We start from the raw sequence: 25,634 nt of genomic DNA on the forward strand, positions 1-25,634 counted from the left end.
GTTTATTTAAAATGTATGAAACAAAAAATAAGGAATGCACACTGTTAAATCAAAAAAGGAAAATTTATTGCATGCTAGTTACCCCACATGGCAACAGCATGTTTCGACCTACAGGTCTTCATCAGGGCACAAAAAATAATAAAAAAGGCAGAAAGAATTATACAAACATCTCGGTTAAATACCTTATGGCATGTAAAGCATATCATTAGGAAATAAGCGCGCATCAGCGCGTGACGTCACTTCTGCTTTCCACAATGATCAATCCGCACCCCATGCATTATGGGAACACTTCCGGAACGCAAATGAGTTCCAATAACCGGAAGTGGTTATTTCTTAAGCGTTTCTTAAGCATTAAACTGCACTACCACTGAAACTAATGAAAAACGCACTATAGCAATTCTCACAGGGTGCTTGTAAGCCGAAATCCACCACGGAACGACAGTATTGGCGTTTTTCAGCAGAAACACCAATACGTAAAGAAACTACCAAATCAATAGACTCTATGGGATTTGCACGCTTGAAACCACACATTACGTAAATATGCAGCGTATTTTAAATATGGCGTCCAAATTCTTGCAAGAATTATGGGGAATGAGAACAATGAGACGTGTATGTTGGGAAAAGAAACCTACGTGCTGAAAAACGCATGTTGATGGTCGAGTGTGGTTTCAGTGGCGTATTTACGCCGACTGAGCTTTTTTAAAAACACAACAGAAAAACGCCACATCTGGTCTTGCCCTTAGAGTTAGTGAGCTGAATAGCAAGAAGTAGTGTTCTGGCTATTATGTTAGACATCCAGTCACTTCAGCCTTTATACATTACATTTCTGGCTAACAAACTATATTAGAAACATTTTTTATTTTGCACAGCCTATCTATTTACCCAGTTTTTATTTTTACACTGAACGATTCCTTTAATGTTTGATTTTTGTGTCTCTTGTGTTTGAGTCTGGCAGCTCAGTAATTCATTTGCAACATTTTGGATCAGATTTATTAAGGGTTAAATAGGAAATTCAAATTTTCGAATTGTATTTTTGGTCAAAACTCATGAATTTGAATTGGGAATAATCCAAACTCGATTCGAAATTCGAGATTTATCACACCTTGACCCTGGGAACGATTAGAATTCGACTATTCGCAACCAAAAAACCTAAAACCTGCTGAGTTCATGTAGGAGTCAATGGATGTTGTGGAATAGCCTTCCTGACAGTCAAGTTTTTTTGATTCAAGTTTAGATGTTCAAATTTTTTCTTAAATAACCTCCCATTCGAATTTCAAGTATATTTGAATTTATTAGAGTAAAAAAAAATTCACATGAATTCGAAATTCGACCTTAAATCTGACCATTAGTTGATACATTTTTCAGCAGCATCTCTGGAGTTTTAGCAACTATTGTATCAATTCTAACAGCTGCCTTTAATGAAACTCAGGGATTCTGCTCAGCAGAGAAGAAATGTATCAACCAAATGTATAAATTTAGAACAGTTTACAGGGTCAGCGACCCCCCCTTCCCAGAGCTGCTGTAGAAGGTGTAAAATTACACTTTACACTTCAATATTAGAAAAACAGCCCCACATAGAAAATAGAAAGTAATTGGGAAAAGTCTTTATTTCTGGTGAACTATCTGAAACCAACTGAACTGGAAAAAGTGTTGGAAGATTAACAGCCCTTTAATGAAAGGAAGGTAGCACTTACTTGGCTGCCAAACATCTGGTACAGGGCACTGGCTATAAGATCTGGATATAGAGTCTTCAGGGGCACCGGCGTCCGGTTGGTATAGGCCAACTCAACCACACCAAGAAGAAATGACAACACATTCAGTCTGGCCAACGAACTTACCAATCCTGATGTCACTGCATTTGTTAAGGATTCATCAGAAACAAATTAAATATTGCCCACAGCACCTACCCCCTAGTCTGACGTAAAACTAGAATAGGTATGGATTAGCAGATTATCAATTTACATCCAAATAAAAACCAGAAAGACTAGCATGACCTGAAAGATAAAATAGTTTGCAGTCCTTTGTGTTGGCTGAAATGGGAATCAGACGTGATCTGTCTACGGGGACCCTAATGTTTTGATGTTTATCTGTGACTGTTGACAAGCTAAACACAAAATGAGGCTGTCATTTGGGTAATTTCACATTGTCTAAGCAGAGGCTAACAGCTAAAATCGGTGGTATAAATGCAAACTTAAACAGGGATATTTTTAACTTTATGATAACCTCAATGGATATGACTTATCGTTTGCGCTCCTATATCATTCTATTTGCTGCTCCTGAAATGCATTGTAATTCATTTAAAAATTATTTTAACATTACTCTTATCCACAGGGGTGGTGTGGCATAGTGCCAGATACTACTACCTAGCTACCCATTTAGGAGATGCGTCATTCTGTTTTTCAAAAGGTAAATCAATTGTGAGCTTCATACAGTCCAAAATTTTACATTACTTATGTCACTGCCTAATGCACTGGTACCATTAGCATTTTGATACTGTTTAAGAGGCCTAATGTTGGTTGCCACATAGATATCTGCAGGAACAGGAGACGGCACTTAGCTTGGCTTAATACTAGGGATGAACTGAATCCACTATTTTGGATTCGGCCAAACCGTCGAATCCTTTGCGAAAGATTTGGCTGAATACCGAACCAAATCCTATTTTGCACATGCAAATTAAGGGTGGGAAGGGAAAAACATTTTTACTTCCATGTTTTGTGACAAAAAGTCTTGCGATTTCCCTTCCTACCCCTAATTTGCATATGCAAATTAGGTTTTGGATTCGGCCAGGCAGAAGGATTCGGCCAAATCCACATCCTGACGAAAAAGCCCGAACTCTGGCCGAATCCCCAACCGAATCCTGCATTCGGTGCATCCCTACTTAATACTCATTGTCATTTCAAATGATGATCACAGAGTTATATCTTTTTCTAAATCAGGCTTGGCTCATTTCAGCAGTCCGGCTTAGGCAGCACAACATCAACAACCTGTGAAATCAATTGGCCTGTGCAAAACAACCAGTCCTTTAGTTAGAGGAATTGAGGTCTCTGGCCAATACACAAGGGTTGAGTTCGGGAGGGGGACTATACCATTTAGGGATGTCCAACCTCATACGTGTAATCAGATAGAAGAGCTCAGTTCATTTGTTTGTTACTTATCATGCTTGTGGATCAGTATCTTTGTTGGGCTGTATTAGAAGTGCTGTGACTGTCGCTTGACATGCTAGAGTAACCCCGGGCCTGAGATGTTTACATTTCTGAAACTACCATTGCCATCTGGCTGCTAAAAATAATGCATGATCCCTATGCTATTAATAGGGAAGATTGATAAACATATAGGAAGGCCATTATTTTTATTTTTGGAAAAAATAGTCCATTATTATTTTTGGAATAATAATTTGAGAAGGGACTTTGGGATAGCAGGTAGCGAAATTATGTCTATAGTAGTAGTGGGATAATAGTCTCTGGGAAGGGAGTATGGCTGTAGGATAGCAGGTATAGTAGAAAGGGATGGTGCAGTGGGAGAGTTGCCTCTGAAAAGGAACTGTGGCTGTGGCATAGCATGTATAGTAGGAAGAAATGGTGCCTAGAGTAGCAGTGAGGATATTAGCCTCTAGGAAGGGACTGTGTTTGTTGGATAGCAGGTATAGTAGGGAGATATGGTCCTATAGTAGCAGTGGAATAGTGGCCTCTGGTAAGGGAGTGTGGCTGTGGGATAGCAGGTATAGTAGGGAGAGATGGTGCCTATAGTAGCAGTGGAATAGTGGCCTCTGGGAAGGGACTCTGGCTGTGGGATAGCAGGTATAGTAGGGAGAGATGGTGCCTATAGTAGCAGTGGGAGAGTTGCCTCTGAAAAGGAACAGTGGCTGTGGGAACAGGTGTAGTAGGAAGAGATGGTGCCTATAGTAGCAGTGGAATAGTAGCCTCAAGAAAGGGACTGTGGCTGTGGGATAGCAGGTATAGTAGGGAGAAATTGTGCCTAAAGTAGCAGTGAAGATAATAGTACCTCTAAAGGGGCTATGTCTGTAGGATAGTAGAGAAATATGGTGCCTATAGTAGCAGTGGAATAGTGGCCTCTGGAAAGGGACTGTGACTTTTGGATAGCAGGTATAGTAGGAAGAGGTGGTGCCTATAGTAGCAGTGGGAATGGTTGGCACCTGTCCAGTTTTGACCCGGACAGCCCGGTATTTTGAAGGGCTGCCCGGGTCAAAACCAAATAAGAAAAACCAGGCAGGATTCCTTTAATTGACACTGCGATTGGCCAATCGCCGACCGTGTGTCATAGCCACACCCACTGATGGCCCAGATGGTCCCACCTTTCCATTTGAAAAGGTGGCAATCCTAACTGTGGGATAGTGGCCTCAAGAAAGGGACTGTGGCCGTGGGATAGCAGGTATAGTAGGGAGAAACTGTGCCTAGAGTAGCAGTGAGGATACTAGCCTCTGGGGAGGGACTGTGAATGTGGGATAGCAGGTATAGTAGGGAGAAATTGTGCCTAGAGTAGCAGTGAGTATACTAGCCTCTGGGGAGGGACTATGAATGTGGGATAGCAGGTATAGTAGGAAGAGATGGTGCCTAGAGTAGCAGTGGGATAATAGTCTTTGGAAAGGGACTGTGGCTGTGGGATAGCAGGTATAGTAGGGAGAGATGGTGCCTATAGTAACAGTGGGATACTAGCCTCTGGGGAGGGACTGTGACTGTGGGATAGCAGGTATAGTAGGAAGAGATTGTGCCTAGAGTAGCAGTGAGGATACTAGCCTCTGGGGAGGGACTGTGAATGTGGGATAGCAGGTATAGTAGGGAGAAATTGTGCCTAGAGTAGCAGTGAGGATACTAGCCTCTGGGGAGGGACTCTGAATGTGGGATAGCAGGTATAGTAGGGAGAAATTGTGCCTAGAGTAGCAGTGAGGATACTAGCCTCTGGGGAGGGACTATGAATGTGGGATAGCAGGTATAGTAGGAAGAGATGGTGCCTAGAGTAGCAGTGGGATAATAGTCTTTGGGAAGGGACTGTGGCTGTGGGATAGCAGGTATAGTAGGGAGAAATTGTGCCTAGAGTAGCAGTGAGGATACTAGCCTCTGGGGAGGGACTGTGAATGTGGGATAGCAGGTATAGTAGGGAGAAATTGTGCCTAGAGTAACAGTGAGGATACTAGCCTCTGGGGAGAGACTATGAATGTGGGATAGCAGGTATAGTAGGAAGAGATGGTGCCTAGAGTAGCAGTGGGATAATAGTCTTTGGGAAGGGACTGTGGCTGTGGGATAGCAGGTATAGTAGGGAGAGATGGTGCCTATAGTAACAGAGGGATACTAGCCTCTGGGGAGGGACTGTGACTGTGGGATAGCAGGTATAGTAGGAAGAGATAGTGCCTAGAGTAGCAGTGGGATACTAGTCTCTGGGAAGGGACTGTGGCTGTGGGATAGCAGGTATAGTAGGGAGAGATGGTGCCTATAGTAACAGTGGGATAATAGCCTTTGGGAAGGGACTGTGGCTGTGGGATAGCAGTCGGAAAAGAGATGGTGCCTATAGTAACAGAAGGATAATAGTCTCTGGGAAGAGACTGTGGGATATCAAGTATGGTAACGGAGTCTATGGGAGACAGCCTTTCCATAATTTTTACGTAGGATTCAGAATTAAATAGTAGGATTCAATACTCTCACGGTTAGATGAAACACTTTCCAGGATTCTTTGTTGGTGCAAACTCCTTATAGCCAGCATTGAGCATTATCCAGAAAAATAAAGAAAGAGATGCACTCTTACAACATGATGTGGTGTACCAGAAGTACCTCTAAATATTTGTTGTGTGGAGTACAAAATCAAACTTTTCAGGGGCATACCACCCTGACGATATTTGGAGGTAGTTCTGGTACACCACATCATGTTGTAAGATTGCATCTTTTTCTTTATTTTTCCATAATTTGGAGCTTTCTGGACAACAGGTTTCTGGATAACAGATCGCATACCTATACTTCCTCTCCTGTTGCATTTAAAGGGAAATAAAGGAAGTGATGTCATCAAATTTGCTCACAGTTGTCAGGGTAACCGATAACATTCATTAGACCATCGGAATATATGAAATTATAAATGGGATGGGATGCAGGCATGCATTTGGATTTTGAAAGAAAGGGCAAATTACTCTGAACAACAGATGTCCTTTTTTCTACAAATGCTTGAGATAATTTTGAGCTGTAATTATAATTTTTGGGAACAATTTTACCTCCAACTATATAGAACTTCTATGGGATCAAATCTCGCCCCGTCTTATGCCAGTGCCTTTATGGCTACGCTTGAAGAACTGTACATATATCATGATGCACACTACACCATGCATTGCTTGCCATGGTGGAGATACATTGATGATGTTTTTGTACAATGGTGGGTTGATGTGGAGCCCTTATTGCAATTCCACAGCAGACTAAATGAGGTACATCCCTCTATCATTTTTTAACTTTCTTATAATCTCCAAAGTACACATTTACTTGATGTTTTGATCTGTAAGGGCCAGGATAGAGGTTTGTGTACTTCAATATTTACCAAACCTACTGATCATAACCAGATTCTACAGATTTAGCATCCACCACATACTAAAAATTACATCCCAGTGAGTCAACTATCCAGGGTTAAAGGAGAACTAAACCCTAAAAATGAATATGGCTAAAAATGCCATATTTTATATACTGAACTTATAGTTTCAGCTTCTCAATAGCAGCAATAATCCAGGATTTCAAACTTGTCACAGGGGGTCACCATCTTGGAAAGGGCTCTGAGCAGCTGTTGAGAAGCTAAGCTTAGGGGTCATCGCACATTATCAGGCAGAAAATGAGGTTTGACTGTAATATAAACTGGTGCTACAGGGCTGATTATTAAATTCTGATGCTAGTTGCACTGGTTTCTGTGCTGCCCTATAGTAATTATCTGTATTAATTAATAATCAGTCTTATATTGTGACATTTATATTTTATATGTACTCTATATTTTGAGTTGGTCCCTGACCTTAGTAACTGACATCAGAGCATTTTTGGAGGCACAGATCTTCCCTGCTAAAAGGCTGTGGTTGCCTTGGGATGGTATAGAAGCCCAAAACATTATGTACATAATTTCCAGCCTACTTCTTTAATGAAGCTTTAGTTCTCCTTTAAAAGATTTGTCAGTGAAGTACAGGAGAGGGCAATAACAACAAAATATATTCCGGAAATTTCAAGATAGAGGCTATCCAGAAAAAGCAATTCGTAGAGCCCACTATAGAGTAAATCATCCCCGTGAGAAAAAAAAAATACAAAATGGGCAAATACCCATTGTTATTCAATTCTCCTGTAATAGTGAGTCAATAAGTAAGGGGTTACGTAAACATTGGTATATCTTGAGAAATGCTTACCCTACTATACCGGAATTTAAATCATTACCGCTTATTTCTTACCGCAGGAACTTCGGTCACTTCCTCTATTCTTAAAAGGGGTGGTTCACCTTTAAGTTAACTTTTAGTATGTTATAGAATGGCCAATTCTAAGCAACTTTTCTCAATTCAGAATTACGCTGATATTATCAAACATTTGTATTCCATCCCCCAGAAGGGTTGTGCCACACAGTCAACAATGCCTGACAGATTTGTATTTCAATGGTCAGCACAATTCAAGGGGCAGTCCATCTTAAAATAAACTTTCATTATATTGTAGGCCTTGGCATTCTAAGACTAATTGAAACTGGTCTTCATTTTTTACTTTTGTGATTAAGTTTATATTTTGTTGACAAAACACCTGAAAAATACTTTTACATTAAAAAGAATTGTAATATCTGTATCCTTACAGTAGGATCAGATTATTGCCTGAAAATGCTTAGGCGCGAATCTACCTGCTAGGATACCTCAACTCAATTTTCTGAATTACTGATTAATGTTGAATATTGCAGAGATTTAAAAAAAAAAAAAAAAAGAAAATACACTCTAAAGGGGATGTAAAGTCCAAAAATAATATTGCAAATACCTCTTCTCCACCTTAAAAGAAGCATCTTTGCCATATACAGGTATGGGACCTATTATCCAGAATGCTTGGGACCTTTCTGTAATTTGGATCTCCACACATTGTCTGCTAAAAATTACTTAAATATTAAATAAACCAAATAGGATTGTTTTGTCTCCAATAAAGATTCATTATATCTTAGTTGGGATCAAGTACAGGGTACTGTTTTATTATTACAGAGAAAAAGGAAATCACATTTTAAAAGTTGAATAATTCGGTTAAAATGGAGTCTACGGGGTAAATTTAATAAAGCGCGAATCGGCTAACACTAGCCAAATTCGCCAGCGTGACGTCATTTCGTTACTTTGCCGATTAACTATGGGTGCTGGAGTAAATTCGCCTGCGAAGTGGACCTACTCTAGCGATACTTCGCACCCTTACGCCAGGCGAAGTTGCGCTATGGTGAAGGGACGTAACTACGCTAATTCACTAACTTGTGCATTTTACTGAACGTTACCTCTTGCGCCAGACTTTACTTCGCCAGGTCAGACCATTCGAAGTTCAATATAATACATAGGAGATTGTCCAAAAATAGTTGAATTTTTTTGTAAGTCCCAAAAAACGCTGGCGTATTTTACTTTTTTAAGGGTGATAGTATGAAAAATAGCGTAAATTTTCCTAACATATGGCAACTTAACGATACAGTGGGCACATGTGTAGGGCAATAGAACACCTTTAGTTTATTTTTCAAAGGTTTCCTGGGCTTGTGTAGTGTAATGTAGTTGCTGCAGCATATATGTCCATTATATTTTAACTTCACGCCGTATGCAAATTAGGCATTGCTAGCGTAACTTTGCTTTGCCTGATGAAATAACGGTAGTGCAATTTCGCATTTTAGTGAATTTGCGTAGCACTAGTAAAACCATGCCTGACGAAGTGCAGCTGTCGCAACTTCGGATCTTAGTCAATTTGCCCATACGTGAGATGGTTTTTCTGTAAATCAGAGCTTTCTGGATAACAGGTTGCCAGATAACAGATCGTGTACCTGTACTTTATTTAGAAATTCAGTGCCGTTTTTATAAAATATGCATTCTTCTGTCTGCAGAGCAGGGCTGTTATCTATGTGTTGATTTATCTTTGAGGCTAACTTCAGTGAGAGAGAATTCCCGTGCTGCTTCCCTGCCCTTCGAATGCAGAGCATCTGGTCGTTTCACACTGCTCCAGCCCTGAAGCTTTCAATGGATTTCAGTGTGCAACTTTGAGAGGCAGAGGATATGAACGCCGGCATAAGCATGCTTATTTTATAAAAAAAAAAAAAAAAAAGGCACTGAATTTCCAAATAAATTATATTACAAAGGTACTTCTTTTATGGAGGAGAAGATGTATATGCAGTATTATTTTTGACTTTACATTCCCTTTAAGATAATGTTAAGTTTATAATTTTATTCTCATTGTTACATTTTTTTAATCTGTTATTATCCTCCCTAAGCATATGTGCTTGGAGTAAAGAGCAAAGCTTTACACTGAAGTACATTTAATCATGTCAATCTTATACATCCATACTTGTGTGTACGCATTTCTAGGACTAAAATCTATTAACCCTACCTGCAAATGTGACTGCTTTAAATAAGGCAAGACTCAAGAGGCCCAACTCTATAACAGTCTTCTATTAATATTGTGACGTAAGTTCCCATGCACTGCTATAGTTATTTTATACAATTATTTATTCATTTGTATGTAGTTGGTGAAGGAGGATACCAATGACTTTAAAGGGAAAGTTTACTTTTATATTAATGTTTAGTATGTTATAGATGGACATATTCAAAGCAATTTCTGGTCTTTGTAATCCATTTTGTATGGTTTCTAAATTTTCACCCTTTCTTTTCTTGCTCCTTCTAGCCTGCAGAAGTAAAACAAAATGTGTACCTAACTACTTTCAATCAACATGGAAAATACATTAGGAACAATTAACGCCAAAAAAACATTTTAAAGTAATAAACATAATATACTGTTAGCATGCAATGGTAAAATCTGTGTGTTTGCTTCAGAAACTCTACTATAGTTTATATAAATGAGCTGCTGTATAGCCATGGGGGCAATTGTTCAAGCAGCTGGAAAAAAAGAGAAATGGCACAGGTTGCATTGCACATAACAGTTAAGCCCTGTCCAATACAATGGTGTTTTATATGTTATGTGCTATGTAACCTGTGCCTTTTCTCCTTATTTTCTAGCTTGAATGGCTGCCCCCATGGCTACACAGCAACTTTTTTATATAAACAGAGTTTCTGAAGCAAACACACTAGTTTTACCAGTGCAGAGCAACAGTACATAATACTTTATTTACTTTAATACACTTTCAGTTTTTGACAATCCTGAGTCGGAGGTACCATAAACGCAGGAGTGGGAGTCAAAGGATTTATGTACCACAGCCCTGATTTGGCCGAATAGCTTTTTACAACATAATAATGAATTAAATAGTTTTATAAAAATAAAATAAATAATTCAACCCTCAAGAAGGTAAAAATGTTTATTTCTCTAGGGACAGTCCTGGTTCTTGTCTCCTTTAACTTTAAAAGGTGGTTCCACCATGGCAGGTCAGTATTTTCCTTGTACCAGAAGAATCAGTGGTACATTGATACAAATGGTGCTCTGAATATCCATTATTTTCTGAACTTTAAATGCAAGTGTCCATAACCACACAAGTCACATTAGCTATTATACAGTTACATTAGCGTCATGCTCTTTACTCCAAGCACATATGCTTAGGGAGGATAATAACAGATTAAAAAAATGTAACAATGAGAATAAAATTATAAACTTAACATTATCTTAAAGGGAATGTAAAGTCAGAAATAATACTGCATATACATCTTCTCCTCCATAAAAGAAGTATCTTTGTAATATAATTTATTTGGAAATTCAGTGCCTTTTTTTTTTTTTATAAAATAAGCATGCTTATGCCGGCGTTCATATCCTCTGCCTCTCAAAGTTGCACACTGAAATCCATTGAAAGCTTCAGGGCTGGAGTAGTGTAAAACGACCAGATGCTCTGCATTGGAAGGGCAGGGAAGCAGCACGGGAATTCTCTCTCACTGAAGTTAGCCTCAAAGATAAATCAACATATAGATAACAGCCCTGCTCTGCAGACAGAAGAATGCATATTTTATAAAAACGGCACTGAATTTCTAAATAAAGTACAGGTACACGATCTGTTATCTGGCAACCTGTTATCCAGAAAGCTCTGATTTACAGAAAAACCATCTCACGTATGGGCAAATTCACTACGATCTGAAGTTGCGACAGCTGCACTTCGCCAGGCGTGGTTTTGCCAGTGCTACGCAAATTCACTAAAATGCGAAGTTGCGCTACCATTACTTCATCAGGCAAAGCAAAGTTACGCTAGCAATGTCTAATTTGCATACGGCGCGAAGTTAAAATATAATGGACATATATGCTGCAGCAACTACATTACACTACACAAGCCCAGGAAACCTTTGAAAAATAAACTAAAGGTGTTCTAAAAAATCTCTGCAATATTCAACATTATTTCAGTAATTCAGAAAATTGAGTTGAGGTATCCTAGCTGGTAGATTCGCGCCTAAGCATTTTCAGGCAATAATCTGATCCTACTGTAAGGATACAGATATTACAATTCTCTTAATGTAAAAGTATTTTTCAGGTGTTTTGTCAACAAAATATAAACTTAATCACAAAAGTAAAAAATGAAGACCAGTTGCAATTAGTCTTAGAATGCCAAGGCCTACAATAAAATGAAAGTTTATTTTAAGATGGACTGCCCCTTGAATTGTGCTGACCATTGAAATACAAATCTGTCAGGCATTGTTGACTGTGTGGCACAACCCTTCTGGGGGATGGAATACAAATGTTTGATAATATCAGCATAATTCTGAATTGAGAAAAGTTGCTTAGAATTGGCCATTCTATAACATACTAAAAGTTAACTTAAAGGTGAACCACCCCTTTTAAGAATAGAGGAAGTGACCGAAGTTCCTGCGGTAAGAAATAAGAGGTAATGATTTAAATTCCGGTATAGTAGGGTAAGCATTTCTCAAGATATACCAATGTTTACGTAACCCCTTACTTATAGACTCACTATTACAGGAGAATTGAATAACAATGGGTATTTGCCCATTTTGTATTTTTTTTTTTCTCACGGGGATGATTTACTCTATAGTGGGCTCTACGAATTGCTTTTTCTGGATAGCCTCTATCTTGAAATTTCCGGAATATATTTTGTTGTTATTGCCCTCTCCTGTACTTCACTGACAAATCTTTTAAAGGAGAACTAAAGCTTCATTAAAGAAGTAGGCTGGAAATTATGTACATAATGTTTTGGGCTTCTATACCATCCCAAGGCAACCACAGCCTTTTAGCAGGGAAGATCTGTGCCTCCAAAAATGCTCTGATGTCAGTTACTAAGGTTAGGGACCAACTCAAAATATAGAGTACATATAAAATATAAATGTCACAATATAAGACTGATTATTAATTAATACATATAATTACTATAGGGCAGCACAGAAACCAGTGCAACTAGCTTCAGAATTTAATAATCAGCCCTGTAGCACCAGTTTATATTGCAGTCAAACCTCATTTTCTGCGTGATAATGTGCGATGACCCTTAAGCTTAGCTTCTCAACAGCTGCTCAGAGCCCACTGAGCATGTGAGTGTCACCCTTAATTTGCATGTGCAAATTAGGATTCGGTTCGGTATTCGGCCAAATCTTTCGCAAAGGATTCGACGGTTTGGCCGAATCCAAAATAGTGGATTCAGTTCATCCCTAGTATTAAGCCAAGCTAAGTGCCGTCTCCTGTTCCTGCAGATATCTATGTAGCAACCAACATTAGGCCTCTTAAACAGTATCAAAATGCTAATGGTACCAGTGCATTAGGCAGTGACATAAGTAATGTTAAATTTTGTACTGTATGAAGCTCACAATTGATTTACATTTTGAAAAACAGAATGACGCATCTCCTAAATGGGTAGCTAGGTAGTAGTATCTGGCACTATGCCACACCACCCCTGTGGATAAGAGTAATGTTAAAATAATTTTAAAATGAATTACAATGCATTTCAGGAGCAGCAAATAGAATGATATAGGAGCGCAAACGATAAGTCATATCCATTGAGGTTATCATAAAGTTAAAAATATCCCTGTTTAAGTTTGCATTTATACCACCGATTTTAGCTGTTAGCCTCTGCTTAGACAATGTGAAATTACCCAAATGACAGCCTCATATTGTGTTTAGCTTGTCAACAGTCACAGATAAACATCAAAACATTAGGGTCCCCATAGACAGTTCACGTCTGATTCCCATTTCAGCCAACACAAAGGACTGCAAACTATTTTATCTTTCATGTCATGCTAGTCTTTCTGGGTTTTATTTGGATGTAAATTGATAATCTGCTAATCCATACCTATTCTAGTTTTACGTCAGACTAGGGGGTAGGTGCTGTGGGCAATATTTAATTTGTTTCTGATGAATCCTTAACAAATGCAGTGACATCAGGATTGGTAAGTTCGTTGGCCAGACTGAATGTGTTGTCATTTCTTCTTGGTGTGGTTGAGTTGGCCTATACCAACCGGACGCCGGTGCCCCTGAAGACCATAAATGCTGTACAGAAAATGACTCTATATCCAGATCTTATAGCCAGTGCCCTGTACCAGATGTTTGGCAGCCAAGTAAGTGCTACCTTCCTTTCATTAAAGGGCTGTTAATCTTCCAACACTTTTTCCAGTTCAGTTGGTTTCAGATAGTTCACCAGAAATAAAGACTTTTCCCAATTACTTTCTATTTTCTATGTGGGGCTGTTTTTCCTATATTGAAGTGTAAATTGTAATTTTACACCTTCTACAGCAGCTCTGGGAAGGGGGGGGTCGCTGACCCTGTAAACTGTTCTAAATTTATACATTTGGTTGATACATTTCTTCTCTGCTGAGCAGAATCCCTGAGTTTCATTAAAGGCAGCTGTTAGAATTGATACAATAGTTGCTAAAACTCCAGAGATGCTGCTGAAAAATGTGTCAACTAATGGTGAGATTTATCAAAGGTCGAATTTCGAATTCATGTGAATTTTTTTTTTACTCTAATAAATTCAAATATACTTGAAATTCGAATGGGAGGTTATTTAAGAAAAAATTTGAACATCTAAACTCGAATCAAAAAAACTTGACTGTCAGGAAGGCTATTCCACAACATCCATTGACTCCTACATGAACTCAGCAGGTTTTAAGTTTTTTGGTTGCGAATAGTCGAATTCTAATCGTTCCCAGGGTCAAGGTGTGATAAATCTCGAATTTCGAATCGAGTTTGGATTATTCCCAATTCAAATTCATGAGTTTTGACCAAAAATACAATTCGAAAATTTGAATTTCCTATTCAACCCTTAATAAATCTGATCCAAAATGTTGCAAATGAATTACTGAGCTGCCAGACTCAAACACAAGAGAAACAAACATCAAACATTAAAGGAATTGTTCAGTGTAAAAATAAAAACTGGGTAAATAGATAGGCTGTGCAAAATAAAAAATGTTTCTAATATAGTTTGTTAGCCAGAAATGTAACGTATAAAGGCTAGAGTGATTGATGTCTAACACAATAGCCAGAACACTACTTCTTGCTATTCAGCTCACTAACTCTAAGGGCAAGACCAGATGTGACGTTTTTCTGTTGTGTTTTTAAAAAAGCTCAGTCGGGCGTAAATACGCCACTGAAACCACACTCGACCATCAACATGCGTTTTCCAGCACGTAGGTTTCTTTTCCCAACATACACATCTCATTGTTCTCATTCCCCATAATTCTTGCGAGAATTTGGACGCCACATTTAAAATACGCTGCATATTTACGTAATGTGTGGTTTCAAGCGTGCAGATCCCATAGAGTCTATTGATTTGGTAGTTTCTTTACGTATTGGTGTTTCTGCTGAAAAACGCCAATACTGTCGTTCCGTGGTGGATTTCGGCTTACAAACACCCTGTGAGAATTGCTATAGTGCGTTTTTCATTAGTTTCAGTGGTAGTGCAGTTTATGTGTATTTACGCCGGACTGAGCTTTTTAAAAAACGCAACGTAAAAATGCTTAAGAAACGCTTAAGAAATAACCACTTGCGGTTATTGGAACGCATTTGCGTTCCGGAAGTGTTCCCATAATGCATGGGGTGTGGATTGATCATTGTGGAAAGCAGAAGTGACGTCACACGCTGATGCGCGCTTGTTTCCTAATGATATGCTTTACATGCCACAAGGTATTTAAAAGGGGTGCCACAAGGTATTTCAAAGGGGTGGTTCACCTATAAGCCATCTTTTTGTATGTTATAGAATGGCTAATTCTAAGCAACTTTGCAATTGGTCATTATTTTTTTTTATAGTTTTTTTTTAATTATGTGACTTTAACTTCTGAATCTTTCCAGCTTTCAAGTGGGGGTCACTGATCCCATATAAAAAATCTAATGCTCTGTAAAACTACAGTTCTTGTTATTGCTACTTTTTATTGCTCCTGTTTATATTCAGGCCCTCGCCTATTCATATTTCAGTCTCTTATTCAAATCAATGCATGGTTGCTAGAGTAATTTTGACCCTAGCAACCAGATTGCTGAAATTGCAAACTGGAGAGCTGCTGAATTAAAAGCTAAATAATTCAAAAAACCACAAATAATATAAAATTAAAATTGTCTTAAAATATCACTCACTACATGTTACTAAAAGTAAACTCAAAGGTGAGCAACCCTTTTAAATATTCATTGTATCTGTATGTTTTTTCCCTATTTTTTTTTTAGGACAGATACAAGCAGAATCGAACACTCCATTCCTCTCCGAGAAAATTGGGCGCTGCCATATTTTGCATGTCAAGTTGCTGCTCTTACTGGCTTTTTAAAAAACAACATCAGTGTATCAGCAGAGGTAAATCAATGTCGGGGGGAAGCATATTTGATCTAAGAGAATGAACAATTTTTTAATGATACTGTAATCTGTTCTCTATGTTCCTGCTGAGAATGTTATAGGCAATAACAGAGGATGGTATCATGATTAGGAAGTCTTTCTGTTATTTGGATATTTATACCTTAAGACTTCTAGAAAATCATGTAAACATTAAATAAACCCAATAGGCGGGTTTCGCTTCCATTAAGGATTAATTGTATATTAGTTTGCATCACATACAAGAAGGTACTGTTTTATTATTACAGAGAAAAAGGAAATCATTTTTAATAATCTGGATTATTTTCTTATAATACACATAAGATATGAATATCTTGTAAATTACTGTATATCCTTATAAACGGTGAGTTCTGATGTCATCAGTTATAAACGGTGAGTTCTAGGGGCCGATTCATCAAGGGTCGAATATCGAGGGTTAATTAACCCTCGATATTCGACTAGGAACTAAAATCCTTCGACTTCGAATATCGAAGTCGAAGGATTTAGCGCAAATGCTACGATCGAAGGATTATTCCTTCGATCGAACGATTAAATCCTTCGAATCGAACGATTCGAAGGATTTAAATCCAACGATCGAAGGAATATCCTTCGATCAAAAAAACTTAGGCAAGCCTATGGGGACCTTCCCCATAGGCTAACATTGACTTCGGTAGCTTTTAGCTGCCGAAGTAGGGGGTCGAAGTTTTTTTTAAAGAGGCAGTACTTCGACTATCGAATGGTCGAATAGTCGAACGATTTTTAGTTCGAATCCTTCGATTCGAAGTCGTAGTCGAAGGTCGAAGTAGCCCATTCGATGGTCGAAGTAGCCCAAAAAACACTTCGAAATTCGAAGTTTTTTTACTTCAAATCCTTCACTCGAGTTGATGAATCGGCCCCCTAATGTCGTTTCTGTCACATGACTCATTGAAATTTGTGTATTATAATAAATAAAGTACCCCCAGTTGCAAAATATGAGGATATTAGAAGTTACCTTGGAGTTCCATGACCATATAAAAACACGAGGCCGAAGGTAATTTATAATATCCTTATATTTTACAAGAGGGGTACTTTATTCACTATATAATACACAAAAGCCATGAATATCCTGTAAATTATATCCTTATAAACGGTGAGTAGTGATATCATCAGTTATAAACAGTGAGTAGTGATGTCATTTTTGTCACATGACTCACTAAAACTTATGTATTATAATAAATAAAGTACCCCCTGTTGGAAAATATGAGGATATTAGAAGTAACCTCGGAGTTCCATGACCTGTTTAAAAGCAGTTGGCCTTCGGCCTCGTGCTTTTATATTGTCATGGAACTCCTCGTGACTTATAATATCCTTATATTTTACAATGAGCGGTTCTTTATTCACTGTATAATGGAGTCTATACGAGACATCCATCCTGTAATTCGGAACTTATTGGAAACCTGGGTTTCCAGATAACAGATCCCATGACCTATACTTACTTTTAGGAAAATAATAGGCAAACTATGTTGTGTTATGTTTCCCTACAGAGACTCTGCTACTTGTTTATGAGTGCTTCCACATATTCCTTCATAATGATGTGTGAGTACAGCCATTACCTGCTCTTCCTGCAGGCCTTGACCCTCTGCCTTCTAGATGGTCTGTCCCTGGTACCGAAAGAAAAAGTAAGTTAATCGTTCTTTTAACCCAAAGCTTTTTGCTTGGTGTTATTGACATTATACTGCTTTTCTTATTAGTGGACAGTGCCACAGCTCATATGTAAAACCTTGCTTCATGTAAATAAACCATTTTCATAATGATATACTTTTCTAGTAGTATGTGCCATTGAGTAATCATAAATAGAATATTGCCATTTAAAAAAATAAGGTCCGCCTCCTGGGATCGTTGGATTCACAGTGCACATAAACATACCAACAAACCATACTTGTTAGGTCACATGAGCCAAATTAACAGACAGAGTTGTGTCTTTTGCTTCCTGTTACAGTTAGAGCTGCAGTATTTCTGGTCTGGTGATCTCTGAGGCAGCACACAGACCATCACAAAATGGTGGTTCAAGACAAGAGATGTAAAAGGGCAATATTTACTTAAATATATATTCCAGTTTGCTAAGATTCTTTAATATGCCACTTAATATGATATAAACTATCTGTTGCTTAAGTATTCATTTTCGGGGTATAGTTTTCCTTTAAGGGGGTTATTTATCAACAGTCCAATTGCAAAGCTTTGTGCAGTTTTTTATACCTCGAATGAACTCTCAACTCTTATGGTTTCTAATTTAAAGGAACAGTAAGACCAAAAAATGAAAGAGATCCAAAGTAATGTACTGTTCCCTGCACTGGTAAAACTGGTGTGTTTGCTTTAGAAAGCCGATTATAGGTTATAGAAACAAGGTGCTGTGTAGCCATGGAGGCAGCAATTCATGGCTCCGGTTACATAGCAGATAACCTGTGCCTTTTCTCCTTTTTCATCTTAAATGGCTGCCCCCATGGCTACACAGCAGTGTAGTCTTTCTAAAGCAAACACATTACTTTTATCAATGCAGGGCAGTACATTATATTTTAATAATGCTTTAATTTTTTGGTGTTATTGCTCCTTTAAGAAATAATTTAAATGGAAAAAAAACTCGAATCAGTGAATTTGGGGGTTAACAACCCAAAAACTCAAATTAATCCAATTTTCTATGGGAAAAAAAACTTAAATTAACTTTTAATTAATTACGTTTTCAAGCAAAACCCACCAATAAAAAATAATAAATGAATAGCATGAAGGCTATTGAAGGGGTGATCACCCTTTAAGTTAACATTTGATATGTTATCGAATGACCAATTCTAAGCAACTTTTCAATTGGTCTTTATTAATTTATTTTTTATAGTTTTTGAATTATTTGCTTTCTTCTTCTGACTCTTTCAAGCTTTCAAATGGGGGTCACTGACCCGATCTAAAAAACAAATGCTCTTTAAAGCTACACATGTATTGTTATTGCTACTTTTTATTAATAATATTTCTATTCAGGCCTCTCCTATTCATATTCCAGTCACTTATTGAAATCAATGCATTGTTGCTAGGGTAATTTGGACCCTACCAACCAGTTTGCAACTGAAATTGCAAACTGGAGAGCTGCTGAATAAAAAGCCACATAAATAAAAAATCACAAATAATAAATAATGAAGACCAATTGTAACTTGTCTCAGGATATCCCTCTCTACATCATACTAAAAGTTAACTCAAAGGTTAACAACCCCTTTAACATCTTTAAATTGTTCAAGGGATCTCTGCCATTTACTTTTACTTGACCTTGATAGGTTTTAGCTGGTGTATTTTCAGATTCAAGCTATTTCCAGCTTTGGGGTATAATAAAGCTCAACATATTTGTTTCTTTTTTCTTAAACTCGAAAATTCAAGTTTAGACTAAAATATACTCTTCAAAACTCAAATTTTTTTGGGTAAAAATCATCTTGACCTTTGATATATGACCCCCTAAATGTTTATTTAGATTTATTTTTATGCATGACTGAAACTGCCAGCCATGGAAGCAATGATGCAGCTAAAAGGAAATAACTGTGTAGTTTTCTTCTGTTGTAGGTGCAAGAAGTACACAAGATGTATATACTCTACGTACTCGTGGCCTATCTGTTCCAGTTTGAGAATTACACAATGTTAACGTCTCCATTACTCAGCCTTGTAATAGGCTCCATGATAGCTAAAAGTCTCCAGGTAATAATGATACATAAGCACACACAGGGAAATACCACACTTGTAAGAAGAGTTTACACAGGAGTTTATTTCAGATATAAAACAAGCAGTAGATCAGGAACACGGAATAAGTATGTGAAATCTCCAAGTCCAAAACACTCCCGGTCAGAAACAAGGAGCTTCCCTTGGAGCAATCCACACCAAGATGCACACGCCTTCCAGGCAAATCCAAACACAAAGTCAGGGAGTTACTTTGGGCAATTTCAAAGGGGAAAGGAGCAAAGTGCCTTTGGGTAAATCCACAGAATAACAATACCTCAAAGGGATCCAGGTATAAACAGTCCTCTGGGAGGTAGGGAAATCCAAACTGTTGGAGGGAGTCTTCCTGCCTCAGCTAGGATAAATTCCAAGGAACCGCAGAGGAGGGTGCCCTGCAGCAACCAGGTTACACCCCAGACGAACGACAACAACTCTCTAGCCCTCCCCTCTGGTATATCTGGCCTTTTCCCCACCCCCTAGGGTTGATTGGCTGGGAGGTCGGCCTTGCTTCTGGTTAACCCCACCCAAGCAGGTCTGATTGGCAGGGGCCCTGCTGCATCATTAGGGATGGGGGATATACCTTGGAGGGGTTTGTCCAGCTCTTCTGGAGGGCAATCCTGGGAGCTCCTTTGTTTAAAGCTTTTTGGCAGCAAAGTAGAACAAAGAAGAAACACCATCTTGGATTAGATATGTACTAGTCAATTAGCTATGGATAAAATGGGACCAGTAGAAGGGGATTTTGGTCACACTCAGTATTTGTCACATTTCTTCCCCCCCAGAGTAAGTGCATTGCCGGGGATCCCCTTTGTAGGGTGAGTCGCGGCTGCACTTTGAAGGTCCCACTGGCTCAGTGAAATCTTTGGGTGACATACAGTAGTTGTTTCTTTCAGTCCATATTCTTCTTTGTGTTGGGAGCCATTTGCATGGGGATTGAGGAGCTTTATTGCTACTTTGTCTGTCTATGGATGCAAATTCCACCTTAACTTGACGCCCACACAAAGTCCGTTTATTTAGTTCTTGAACTGCATCAGCAGCATCTCTGTGGTGTTCAAATTCCACAAATGCGAAACCCGGGGGGCTCCTGGCCACCCACACACTACGTAAAGGGCCATAATATCCAAATGCCTGCTCCAATATAGTCTTATGGCCATGCTTGCCAAGGTTTCCAATGTAGACTTTGCAGCTTGTCTGTGGAACACCCCTGTGTCCTCTCCTGGGTGCACAGTTGTTCTCCCACCTTTTTGGGGCACACAAGTTGACTGCTGACACTCTAAATTATTTTAGGTCTGATGCATCAATATTCACTTGTTGCTTCCTGTAGATATGGGGACCAGTCTCTTGGACATCCTGCACTTGACACTCAGTGACCCCTTGTGATACAATATTTGCAGATTTGGCAGGTGGCAGTCTTATTGGGGTCAGGTTAGGGAGTCTGCGTGGGCATGTTGCCTGTAAGTGAGTAGTACAACCACAAATAAAACAGGCCCGAGGAATCCTAAGCGGTTTAGAATCTGGAAGGGCCCTGACTGTCACATGGCTGGCATGTAGAGCATGGGTATGATCAGCCTCACTAGAGTGGTTTGTAGGACTCAGGGGTAGGGTAAGTGGCTGGGACTGGACACGATTCTCCTGGTACTCATCTGCTAACTGGGTGGCCTCCTCCAAGATACCAGGCTTACGGTCCCCAACCCATTGTCGCACTTTAAGGGAGCAGTTTTCGAAGAATTGTTCTTTTAGCATCAACTGGCACAAATCCTCAAAGGAATTAACTTTATTCCCCCATAGCCAGTTGTGGAAATCCCTCTGCAACTTATTCCCGTAATCCTGGTGAGTTTCTTGGGAGGCTTTACGCCAGGTGCGGAAAGCTCTTCTGTAGGAGTCTGGAGTGATGGCGTAGCTGGCGAGAAGAATCTGACGCACTTTCCAATAATTTGCTCGCTGGGGGTATGGAATTTCCAAATAGACTTCGCTAGCTTTACCAGTGAGCTTACCAGCCAAAATAAGCACCCACTCATCCTAGGGAACTTGGTGGTCCTCACATAAACCTTCAAAGGAGCGAAGGAAGCTGTCTATGCTCTGCTTAGACTCATCAAAGGCAGGGAAGGCAGCATGAGTCAGTTTCACAACTGGCTGTCGTGCAATGGTTGGCCCTGCTGTGGGTCCAGAACTCAAGTTCCTAGGCTGATTTCCCTGTATAGTTAGGCGCAATACCTCTAGCCGTTCTGCTGGGGTCAGCCCTGGACCAATAGCAGCAAGGTGTTTCTGAAACAAGGTAACCGTGTTGTCCTCAGGTTCCCCAGCTGCATCTTGGTGCAAATTATAGTTTTCTTCTCCCTCCTCAGGGTTTCTGGGTCACCATGGGCATCACCTTCCTGGGTAGGTAGAGAATGGAGCGTGAGAAGTTCTATGAGTTCATGTCTCCGCTTTCCCACCGTGTCAATACCCCATGTGTGGCAGAGCCTTTGTAGCGTTGGTAGCCTGAGCTCAGTAATCTCCTGAGCTGTAAGGTTTGCGAAGTTCCCTGATGTGCTAGTTTCCATTATCCGCACCGCTTGCCACCAGAAATGTCACGTAAATGTGTGACGTATGACCAACTAGCACACACAGGGAAATACCACACTTGTAAGAAGAGTTTACACAGGAGTTTATTTCAGATATAAAACAAGCAGTAGATCAGGAACACGGAATTAGTATGTGAAATCTCCAAGTCCAAAACACTCCCGGTCAGAAACAAGGAGCTTCCCTTGGAGCAATCCACACCAAGATGCACACGCCCTCCAGGCAAATCCAAACACAAAGTCAGGGAGTTCCTTTGGGCAATTTCAAAGGGGTAAGGAGCAAAGTGCCTTTAGGTAAATCCACAGAATAACAATACCTCAAAGGGATCCAGGTATAAACAGTCCTCTGGGAGGTAGGGAAATCCAAACTGTTGGAGGGAGTCTTCCAGCCTCAGCTAGGATAAATTCCAAGGAACCGCAGAGGAGGGTGCCCTGCAGTAGCCAGGTTACACCCCAGACGAAATACAACAACTCTCTAGCCCTCCCCTCTGGTATATCTGGCCTTTTCCCCACCCCCTAGGGTTGATTGGCTGGGAGGTCGGCCTTGCTTCTGGTTAACCCCACCAAAGCAGGTCTGATTGGCAGGGGCCCTGCTGCATCATTAGGGGAGGGGGAAATACCTTGGAGGGGTTTGTCCAGCTCTTCTGGAGGGCAATCCTGGGAGCTCCTTTGTTTAAAGCTTTTTGGCGGCAAAGTAGAACAAAGAAGAAACACCATCTTGGATTAGATGTGTACTAGTCAATTAGCTATGGATAAAATGGGACCAGTAGAAGGGGATTTTGGTCACACTCAGTATTTGTCACAAGCAGCAATACTTTATATTTGCTTGTATCTGCATCCTATAAAAACACAATACCTAGATCTCTGAAATGGAAATATTAATTTAAAAGTACTTGAATTTGTTATGGGGACAGTTTAAGAAGCATATTTGCACAACAGTGATACATTTTGACAAATGCTCATTCGTTTATATATAAAAGTGCATACACACTCTGATCTTTAATAAATGAAATATATTTAATGAATAAATATATATATATATATATATATATTTTTAGGGATGCACCGAATTCACTATTTTGGATTCGTCCGAACCCCCGAATCCTTCGCGAAAGATTCGTCCGAATACTGAATCCTAATCCTAATTTGCATAGGGGTGGGAAGGGGAAACATTTTTTAACTCCTTGTTTTGTGACAAAAAGTCACGCAGTTTTCCTCCCGTCCCTAATTTGCATTTGCAAATTAGGATTTGGTTCAGCCGGGCAGAAGGATTCGGCCAAATCCAGATCCTGCTGAAAAAGGCCGAATCCTGGCCGAATCCCGAACCGAATCCTGGATTCGGTGCATCCCTAATATATGTACACAGATATACAATACCTTGATTAAGAGGAGATCGTGTTAGTCTACTTCTGACTTGCGAGAATCATTCCTCTATTTTCCACCTTCTTTCTTACATTGTTTCATGTTGAAGTCAAGGGATCTTGAAGTCATACAGATTTACATGGTGGGTGGTTCACAGATTCTCTTTAAAGATGCCGCCCTATATAAGGGGCATGAATGGGATCTGCGGGTCACTGCACTCATGGGGTCGATATTAACTAGAAAATACACATATGAGTGTCTGTGGTTTGCCATCCGTGGAGAGAACATATTGTGTGACTCTATTCTTAGGTCAGCTCACAGGAAAGACGACACAATAGTGTTGTAAGTGTGTTTAGCACGGGCAGTGTCAGCACTGAAAGAGGGATGGTAATGAACAAAATTACATTTAAAGAACAAGGTAAGCCATGTTCACATCATATGTCCTCTCCAAAGGCCCCCTCCTGAACCGTACTTCCTGCTCTGTACAATTCTTCCCTATTTGTGCATACCTTCTAATAAAAGCCAAATAGCACAGTGGGATTGTAAAGATGGTCATAGACGTGCAGATATATTCTTATGTCCGACAAATGCTCCTTCTTTGAAATCGCTGGAACCTACCAGTAACCATTCAGATTAAATAGACTAGTAAAAATAACAAATCAGACAATGTTCTGGCCATTAACTGACAGACAGATTGTACGAAAGTTATGTTTGACAAATAGTAGTAACAGTTGCCCATTGGTATCGTCAGATCGGCAATACATGCAGAGATCTAACCTGTCCTATCGACTAATATAACCAATCACCATGGTACGAGAAATGTCAAAACTATCTACACACGAAAATCGTACGAGACACAGATTCATATGACTTTATCTTTGTGTCTTTGTCCTTTGCCCTGCGCCGATGACCAGGAGTGCAGTGAAGTCAAGACCAGATTGGCTTTAGCTGTACATGGCCCCGGCCTCCAAAAAGCTGGGACAGGACATCAGGCAGCGCAACATGTTACCCAACATGGGTTCCTAGAGCACTGGGCTGATTTTTCGTTGGGGTACAACCTATACAGTCGTGACGGTTTGCACCTCAATGGAAGGGGGTCCGCGGTGCTAGGGGAAAGAATGGCTAAGAGGTTGGAGGAGTGTTTAAACTAGGCAAGAGGGGGGTGGGTGAGATAAAGAATTATGGGGAAGCTAGGGTAGACGGGGCAGTGGGGTTAGTAAGGGGTCATGGGGGAGGAGTAAGGGGGGCATACAGTTTACCAGCTAAGGAGGTCCCTCTGTTACAAGGAAAACAGAATAATACTAACTTAACGTATAATTCTTCACTAAGTAATGCAAATTTCAAAAGTAAAAGTACTAACCTCCGCTGTATGCTGGCAAATGCACAGAGTTTGTCAGGTAAAATGGGAGACCTGGAATTAATTGCATGCTCTAAAAATTATGATATAATTATGAGACCTGGTGGGATGAAATATGTGACTGGATTGTGGATTTAAATGGTTACACCCTTTTTAGGAGGGACAGAGGGATTAAAAAGGGTGGAGGAGTGTCTTTGTATGTAAAGCCTGAATTAAAGCCGTACGCTAAAGAAATAACAATAGCTGGCACTGGTGAGGGTGTAGAATCACTCTGGGTAGAGATTTTGACTGGGCAAAAGGTAACAAAAAGAATTATCATTGGTGTATGCTATAAACCACCTCGTATAAGTGGTACGAGTATGAAGCCCAGCTACTCTTGCAGATACAAGCGGCTTCACAGCTGGGTCAAGTTGTTGCTATGGGTGACTTCAACTATCCAGACATTGACTGGGGTAATGGGGTTGCTAAGACAGAAAAAGCTAGTAGGTTTGTAAATATGCTGAATGACAACTTTTTATTCCAGCTCGTTCAAGAACCTACTAGGAATAACTCTCTTTTGGACCTTGTAATAACTAACAATACTGAACTCATCTCTAACATTTGTGTGGGTGAGCATTTAGGGAATAGTGATCATAACATGGTCTCCTTTGAGATTCTGTTGCAGAAGCAATTCTATAAGGGAGTAACTAAAACACTAAATTTCAGACATGCAAACTTTGACAGTATAAGGGCATCTCTGC

General features: G+C 39.6%; 1 pseudogene; it reads left to right on the forward strand.

The window, feature by feature from the left end:
* Positions 1-15,703: 15,703 nt before the first annotated feature.
* The window catches only part of LOC108718595, a 43,454-nt pseudogene continuing 33,523 nt past the window's right edge, over positions 15,704-25,634 (forward strand).

Source organism: Xenopus laevis, chromosome 6L (assembly GCF_017654675.1).
Source record: "Xenopus laevis strain J_2021 chromosome 6L, Xenopus_laevis_v10.1, whole genome shotgun sequence".
Taxonomy (NCBI): Eukaryota; Metazoa; Chordata; class Amphibia; order Anura; family Pipidae; genus Xenopus; species Xenopus laevis.